Raw genomic sequence first — 8,551 nt, forward strand, 5'->3', positions numbered from 1 at the left:
ATTCTAAGCCCTTTCCTCTTTTACTTAATTATTTTTCTCCCTCGTGGAAAACAATAATGACAGTATATCAATTCCATGTATTCAGATATATAATTATGAGGAAATATTTATAAATGATGTGCCTGTAAAATTTCAAGTTCGTTTTTGTCATTATTTATTTGCAACGTAATTTTTCTTTTGTGTTTTTTTTTTTTTTATTGACCGTGCTGCAGCTAGGACGTGAACGCAACAAATGGGCACTAACCTACGGCTCCTAATAAAACATCCTATCCCAGTTGATATATTAACCAATCCCTTTTTAATTTGGTCGAAACAATTTATATACAAACAATCCCTAGCTTAACCTATCGCTGGAAAATAGTAACATATCGTCTCTTAATCTGTAACCTACGTGAATAAATATTGACGGGTTTATTCAATATCCACAAAGCTCCTACACAGCGAACAGCCACTCCCATCTATACGTCACTATAATACTTACATCCAGTGGTGCGAAATGTTGCAGGAGCTACCCCTAGAATATACGTTTTCTGTGCCTCTTGTCGTACCAGAGAAAACTAGGCTTATAAGGCCAACCCTGCTAAACATGACCCCAGAACCTCGTGTGAAGGGGTGGAGGAAATAATGTTGAAGTTGCCCGGATAAAAACTGCAAATGATTGATGTTTTAAATAATCAAAACAAATCACGTCAACTAAGAAAGACTCCCTCAAATAGATAACGGTAAATATTCCTTCACCTTTTGTTTTACAGGAAAGAGCAGTAAAAAACAATGAGAAAAAAAAAAGCCCGCTAATCACTGCCCCTTATAAAAAAAATACTATTGAAGAGTGGCCAAAAGAGAGGACAATTTCGGATGGAGAGGGAAACTATACTGCAGGTGATAGGATAGAAGCAAGATATGAATGCATTTATACAAGATCAAATCAAACCAAATCGAAAAGAAATACTCCCACAGATACACTACCTTGCCTATTCCTTCGTCCTATCCACACTAATCTATTGGCTCGCACTCCACGATTCAAGTTCACAATCTCCCCCATCACAAGTCAATCTGTTTTGCCAGGAATCAAGCAAGGCATCAAGAGGGGAGGCGTTCCTAAGACACAGGGACGGCAGGGCTTTAAGGGGCGGGAAGACATGATCGGGATATTTGCATGTTTGAAATTTCCTTAGGGGCGAGATGAGACCCGATTCCAATATTACTGTTTTGATTAAAGCGAAGACCAACACACACACACACACACACACACACACACACACACACACACACAGGAGCAGCAGTAGTGGTGGTGGTGGTAGTGGTGTGGGTGGGTGATGGAGGAGGTGGAGGAGGAGAAGGAAATTGAAGGAGACGGAGAATCGAAAGACACATTTGTTGTTTACCGCGAGTCCCATCATCTTCTGCCGCCTCCTGATAGATTAGTCTGAATTCATTATGGTGATAGAGGAGGAAGATGATGATGATGAGGAGGAGGAGGAGGAGGAGGAGGAGGCCGAGACGAAGAACAATAATGAATAGGAGTGTGTGGGTGGGTGCTGTCTTGTTCTCGAGAGAGAGAGAGAGAGTTTAGACAGGTAGACATTAATGGAGACAAGTAGAGACAGACAAACTATTATTTTAAAACCAGTTATCTTTTTTAATTGCCCCCAAAAGTCTATGTTATCGCGTTTATGATTGTTTAATTAGAGTAGTACATTGTGTGTGTGTGTGTGTGTGTGTGTGTGTGTGTGTGTGTGTGTGTGTGTGTGTGTGTGTGTGTGTGTGTGTGCATGCGCGTGAGGTGATTGTGAAGGGCGTGAGAGCACCTGGCACTTGTTATGCTCTCTCTCTCTCTCTCTCTCTCTCTCTCTCTCTCTCTCTCTCTCTCTCTCTCTCTCTCTCTCTCTCTCTCTCTCTCTCTCTCTCTCTCAAAATTTTGTTTTTGTGCCTATATGTTTTATTAGGTCGAACATGACTTGCCTCCTCCTCCCCCTCTTCCTCTTCCTCCTCCTCTTCCTCCTCTTCCGCCTCTTCCTCTTCCTCTTCTTCTTCGGTCCTACTCTCCCTCTTTTACGTCTTTCTCCTCCCACTGTTACAACCACAACCAAAACAGTCTCCTCCTCCTCCTCCTCCTCCTCCTCCTCCTCTTCCTCTTCCTCTTCCTCTTCATTCCTACTCCCCCTCTTTAACCACTTTCTCCTCCCACTGATACAACCGGTTACAACCACAACCAAAACTGCATCCTCCTCCTCCTCCTATTCCTCCTCCTCCTCCTCGCCCCGATAAGGAAGTGAACTAATCGAGTAATTACCCCCAAACTAATGAGACACTCCGTCCCCTCAGGTGCGCAATTAGAGGCTTGTTCCAGGTGACCCGAGAGAGAGAGAGAGAGAGAGAGAGAGAGAGAGAGAGACGTACAGATAAACATTGAGATCCTATCCACACTTTGCCAATCGTACATTCACACACACATACATACATACATACATACATACATACATACATGCATGAAGGCAGGCAAAGTTAAAGATACCCAGTCTATCTTCCTTTCCCGTGTGTGTGTGTGTGTGTGTGTGTGTGTGTGTGTGTGTGTGTGTGTGTGTTTGTATTCCATTTCACCCGCTAGTCTTATACATCATTGAAGCAGGTGGGCTGTGTACGTGTGTGTGTGTGTGTGTGTGTGTGTGTGTGTGTGTGTGTGTGTGTGTGTGTGTGTTTTCTGGCATTTCCACGTATGCTTAACCGAATTCATATTTTATCAGACACATTAAACACACACACACACACACACACACACACACACACACACACACACACACACACACACACACACACAGCCATACCTCTTTAAACATTAGGAAAAATTAACCTGTATTTTACCTTCAATTATTGCTTATTCACCTTTTGACCTTAATTTACCTTCTTTTTTAATTTTCTTTCTTCTTTTCCTTTATTCCTCCATTTCTTCTCTCCTTCCTTTCTTCCTCTCTTTACATATTCCTTCATTCCTTGCTTTATCATTCCTATCATTAAGTTCTTCCTTCATTTATTTCATTATTCCTACTTTCCATCCTTCCTTACTTCCTTCCTCCCAATCTTCCTTCCCTCCCTCCTTGCTTCCTTCTTTTCTCTCCTTTTTCATTCTCTCGTTAATTTATCTTTTTCCCTTCATAATTCCTCCCTTTTTGTCCTTCCTTCCTTTTTTTTTATTTCCTCCTTCGTCAATTTCTCGCTTCTTTCCCTTCATAATTCTTTCCTTTAATCTTGGCGGCTTTTACGTCACGGTCAGGCTTCAAAGTTCTTCCCCAGATTATCAGTGTTCCCTTACTTCTTACGGAGGAGGAGGAGGAGGAGGAGGAGGAGGAAGAGGAGGTGAAGAAGAAGGATGATTTGAAGGATCGATAAAATCACGACAGGTGTAAAACATTTGTCTTCTCTCTCTCTCTCTCTCTCTCTCTCTCTCTCTCTCTCTCTCTCTCTCTCTCTCTCTCTCTCTCTCTCTCTCTCTCTCTCTCTCTCTCTCTCTCTCTCTCTCTCTCTCTCTCACGTGGATCAAAGGGGAGACTAATAAAAATGGAGGAGAGGAAGAAAAGGTAAAGAGGAAAAAAAGGGAGACGAGACCATTACCAGAGAAGGTGAGAGAAACGTCAGGTGAGTCCTCGTCATTCACCTGAGCTCCCCCCCTCTCTCTCTCTCTCTCTCTCTCTCTCTCTCTCTCTCTCTCTCTCTCTCTCTCTCTCTCTCTCTCTCTCTCTCTCTCTCTCTCTCTCTCTCTCTCTCTCTCTCTCTCTCTCTCTCTCTCTCTCTCTCTCTCTCTCTCTCTCTCTCTCTCTCTCTCTCTCTCGTTATGTTCTTCTCTCTGTCTCTCTCTCTCTCTCTCTCTCTCTCTCTCTCTCTCTCTCTCTCTCTCTCTCTCTCTCTCTTCTCCATTCTTTGCTTCTCCTGTTTTGTTTCATTTTTTAACTCCTTGCTTATCTTTTTCTTCCTCATTTCCTCTTTCCCTCGTTATTTTCCCTTCGATTTCTTTTCCTCACTTGAGTCACTTCCTTCTCCCTCTACCTCTTCTCTTTCTTCCTTTTCCTCTTTCTTCCCTCACGTCACTTTTCCATCCTTTGCTTCACCTCTTTCGTTCTTTTTTCTTTTCGTGGTTATCCTTTTTTCCTCCTTTTTTTTCCTCGTTATCTTCTCTTTCAATTCTTTTTTCTCGTTTCCTCCTTCCCTCCTCTCCCTCACTTCATTTCCTTCTTCCCTCCTTCGCTTCTCCTGCTTGCTCTTTCTTTCTCGCTTTGCCTATCTTATTTTCTTGTTTATTTCTCTTTCTTTGTTTTATCTCCTTGCAACTCCTCTCATTTCTTCTTCTTTAGTTTTATTTCTTTATATCTTTCTTCCTTTCTATGTCTCCCTTCCTTTGTCTCCCTTCTCTCACCTTTCATTCCTTACCTCATTATCCTTTACGTCACCATTCCTCTCTTCTTCCCCTTCCTCACGTTTTTCTATTTCATTTCTTCTCTCTAACTTCTTCCCCTCTTTGTCTCTCCTCTTACCTCTCTTCCCCTGACCTCATTTCCTTCTCCTTTCCTCATTTCTCTCTCTGTCCCTTCCTCTACTTAGCTTCACTTTTTATCTCTTTGCTCACTTACCTCCCTCTCCTTTCCTTTCTTCCTTCTTCTTCCCTTCCCACCCTTTCCACTCCTTCATCTTCCCTCCTTTAATCGTTTCTCTGTTTTGTTTCCCTTTCACATCTTCCATTTTCCATTACTCTCCTTTCTATACTTTATTTTTTTCTTCACTCTTCTCTTCTTTTTCTGTCTTCTTTCTTCTTTTGTTTAGTCGATGTCTCTTATAACTTTTTTTTTCTTCTATTTCTTCCTTGTGTTTTTTTTATAGTCTGCGGTTTTTTTTCTCTTTTTCTTTCACTTTTTTCCTTGTTTACCTTATTTTTTTTCTTTACTCCTCTCTTCTTTTCCTGTCTTCTTTTTCTTCTGTTTATTCTATGTGTCGTATATCGGGTTTTTTTCTTCTATTTCTTCCTTGTGTTTTTTTATCGTTTCTGTATTTTTTTTTCTATCCTTTTCTGTCCTACTTTTTTTCCTTGTTTATTCCTTTGTCTCTATTTGCCTCGGGTCCCCTTCCTTAATTCCCTCTTCCTTCCCCCCGTCACGCCTTCCCCTAATCCTTTTCACATTCAACGCTCTTTGCCCTGATCCTCTTTCCCCCTTGTTTTCATACCGCCTTTCTCCTTAGGGTGCGTTTTTTACTCCTTTTCCAATCTTATATTATTTTTTTTCTCCTCCTTTTCATTTTCTTCCCTCTCTTCCTCTTACTCCTAATCTTAATTCTCACTTTTAATGCTCCTTTTCAACCTTATTTCCTTTTTCTTTTCTTTCTCCTCCTCTTCCTTGTACTCCTTTATGCCATTCGTTGTTGTTTTTTTCACTTTTTTCTCCACTCCTCCATATTCAGCCTGATTATATTCTCCTTCTCCTCCAACTCTTTTTTCTCTCTCTTTTTTTCCCTCCATTTTCGCCTCCTCCTCCTTTGTCTTTTTTCTCTTATTTTTTTCACGTTTCCATACCCAACCTTATTATTTTCTCCTTTTCCTTCTTTTCCTTCTCTTCCTTTTCCTCCTCTCTCCTCTCCTACTTTTTATTTTTTTCTCCTCTTCCTCCTCTCATCCACACCACTAACCAAGAAAAATGAGAAACAAAATAGAAAAATAAGATAAATAAATTAAGGTTACATTATTTATTGCTTTGTTTATGTACACACCTGAGGCTCCCCTTTGCACCTGTACCCGCTTGTTAATTAAGGTGATTAAGGTAAGACTGCACAGGTGAACCCTAACCCTCCATGTAATTAAGGGGGAATGTTTCCAGAGAGAGAGAGAGAGAGAGAGAGAGAGAGAGAGAAAGAATTACCAAACGTTACCACAAAGGAATTTAATTATTTTCGTTGAGGTTTTCGCCTAAAAATTTAATAACATGAATTTGGAAATATTTTGGAAACTCTCTCTCTCTCTCTCTCTCTCTCTCTCTCTCTCTCTCTCTCTCTCTCTCTCTCTCTCTCTCTCTCTCTCTCTCTCTCTCTCTCTCTCTCTCTCTCTCTCTCTCTCTCTCTCTCTCTGTTGTTTTAGCCCTTACCCCCCCTCCCCCCTCCTACCGTCCCCTTTCACCCTTATAGTTAATTCATCCTTCGTTGATTGTCCTCCTCCTCCTCCTCCTCCTCCTCCTCCTCTTTCTTTCCTCGCTATCCTTCCTTTCTCCTTCCTTCCTTCCGTTGTCCCCCCTTCCCTCCCTCCCTCCCTCCTTCGTTTCTTTCTTCTTTTGACACTAGTTGCTATACGATTTTTTTTTTCTTCCTCTTCGTCCATTTCCTTTTATCCGATTATTTTTATTTGTGGTGATATTTTTTATGGTTCTCTTTTATCGTTTGTGTGCAATATTTTGTTGTTATTTGTTATTGTTTTTTCCCTTGTAATTGCGTATAAAGTTTGTGTGCGTTCGAGTATCTGTTATTTGTGTTCCTGTGTGTGTGTATATTGTCTTGTATAATTTTTTTTTTTTTTTTTTGGGGGGGGGGGGGGTGGCGAGGGGGCGGAGGGGAGAGAGAAAGGTAATATCGTTTAAACCTTTTACCACCACCATCACCAATACAACAAACAAATACCAAACAATAACAATAACAATAACCACTAAAATAATACATTAATACCGACTGAAAGAAAGACTATCAACAACAACAACAACAACAATAATCAAAACAGCTTCCAGACTTAGAATTTAATCATCAAAAATAAAACGAGAAAAAAACTAGCTATATTAACAACTACAATAATAACAACAGCAACACCAACAACAACATCATCATCAACAACAACAACAACAACAACAACAACAACAACAACCAAAACACCCCCACCCCACCCTCCACACACACAATCACAGTCGGCCGAATAGTGGTAGCTAGAAGGGAGGAAGGAAGGAGGGAAGGCAGTGTAACCAGGCAGGCGGGCAAGCGGGCAGGTAGGCAGGTAAGCAGGTAGGCAGGTTGACAGTAATTACCTTAACAACACTGCGTTATCCCACACGACCCTCACCTCACCCTCGCTTCGCCCTTACGCCCCAGTGCCAGCAGGGCCGAAGCGAGTCTCCTGCCCTTGTGCCCTTGCCTTTCTCGCCTTCGTCAGTAGTAAGTGGGTCAACCGAATTACTTCCGTGGGTTAATTGCAGCGAAATTGACACTATTAGTCTTCTGGGGACGTGGAAGTCATCGTAAATCACCTCAAATTCTCACCTAAGTCTCCTTCCTGGCTTCCTCTCCCTTCCTCTCTGTCTCTCTCCTTTCCTCTCTCTCTCTCTCCTTCCGCTTCCGCTTGTGTGTGTTGGAGGTTGGGGGGCACGGAGGAGGTGGTAAGGGGGAGGTTGTGTGTGTTTGTGTGTGTGCGTGTCTGTGTGTGTTTTGCTCTCCGCCTCTAATTCATTCTCTCTCTCTCTCTCTCTCTCTCTCTCTCTCTCTCTCTCTCTCTCTCGAAAACAAATTAGAGTGAGTTACGGTTTCCTCCTCCTCCTCCTCCTCCTCCTCCTGATCTGACGGACTAATTTTGCGGTGTCTTGAAGGTGCATCATGGAGAGTAGACTCCTTCTCCTCCTCCTCCTCCTCCTCTTCCTCTTTTTTTCTTCCTGCGTCCTGTCTCCATCTTTTTGTTTCCTCTTCTGAGCATCTCCCTCGTGTGTGTGTGTGTGTGTGTGTGTGTGTGTGTGTGTGTGTGTGTGTGTGTGTGTGTGTGCGTGTGTTTACCTCCATTCGTTCCTCTTTTCTTCCTTGTCCTTCGATCCCTCCATCTTTCCTCCTTCCCTTCATCCCTTTTCTTCCCTCCCTCCCTTCCTCCCTCCTGTCACCCTCAGACTCATTAGCCAGAGTGACGAATCTTTTTTTCAGAAACCAAGACAGCCAAAGGAAACACGCCTTCCCGTTTTCTCTCGTCCAATAAGAAAAAGAAAACGCGATCAATGAGGTGACGAAAAATGGTTATCAGGGGTGACTTAGGCGTTCTCTTCTCTCCTCCTTCCCGTTTTCTCTCGTCCAGTAGGAAAAAGAAAGCGTGATCAAGGAGTGGGTGACATAGGCGTTCTCTTCTCTCCGCCTTCCTGTTTTTTTCTCGTCCAATAAGAAAAAGAAAACGCCATCAAAGAGATGAGGAAAAATGGTTGACAGGGGTGACTTACATATTCTCTCCTCTCCTTCTCGTTTTCTCTCGTCCAGTAAGAAAAAAACGAAAAAGAAGGTGACGAAAAATGGTTCTCAGGGGTGACTTAGGCTTTCTCTTCTCTCCTCTCTGATTGGCTCCCTCCCACCGTGACGTCACACCTACGAAAATTTATGGAAAACTTGTAAATTGAAGTTAAATGAACCTTCGCATGGACTTAATATGACCAACTTTGCTTATTTCCATACTTTCTTACTTTCCTTCCTGTTAAGTTATTTTTTTTCAGCGTTGAATTTTTAACGAAGAAAATTTTAGGGTGTGTGAACAAGAATATTATGATTTAGTTACGAGGAATATTTTTTT

The sequence above is a fragment of the Eriocheir sinensis genome, chromosome 13, assembly GCF_024679095.1.
Source record: "Eriocheir sinensis breed Jianghai 21 chromosome 13, ASM2467909v1, whole genome shotgun sequence".
NCBI lineage: Eukaryota > Metazoa > Arthropoda > Malacostraca > Decapoda > Varunidae > Eriocheir > Eriocheir sinensis.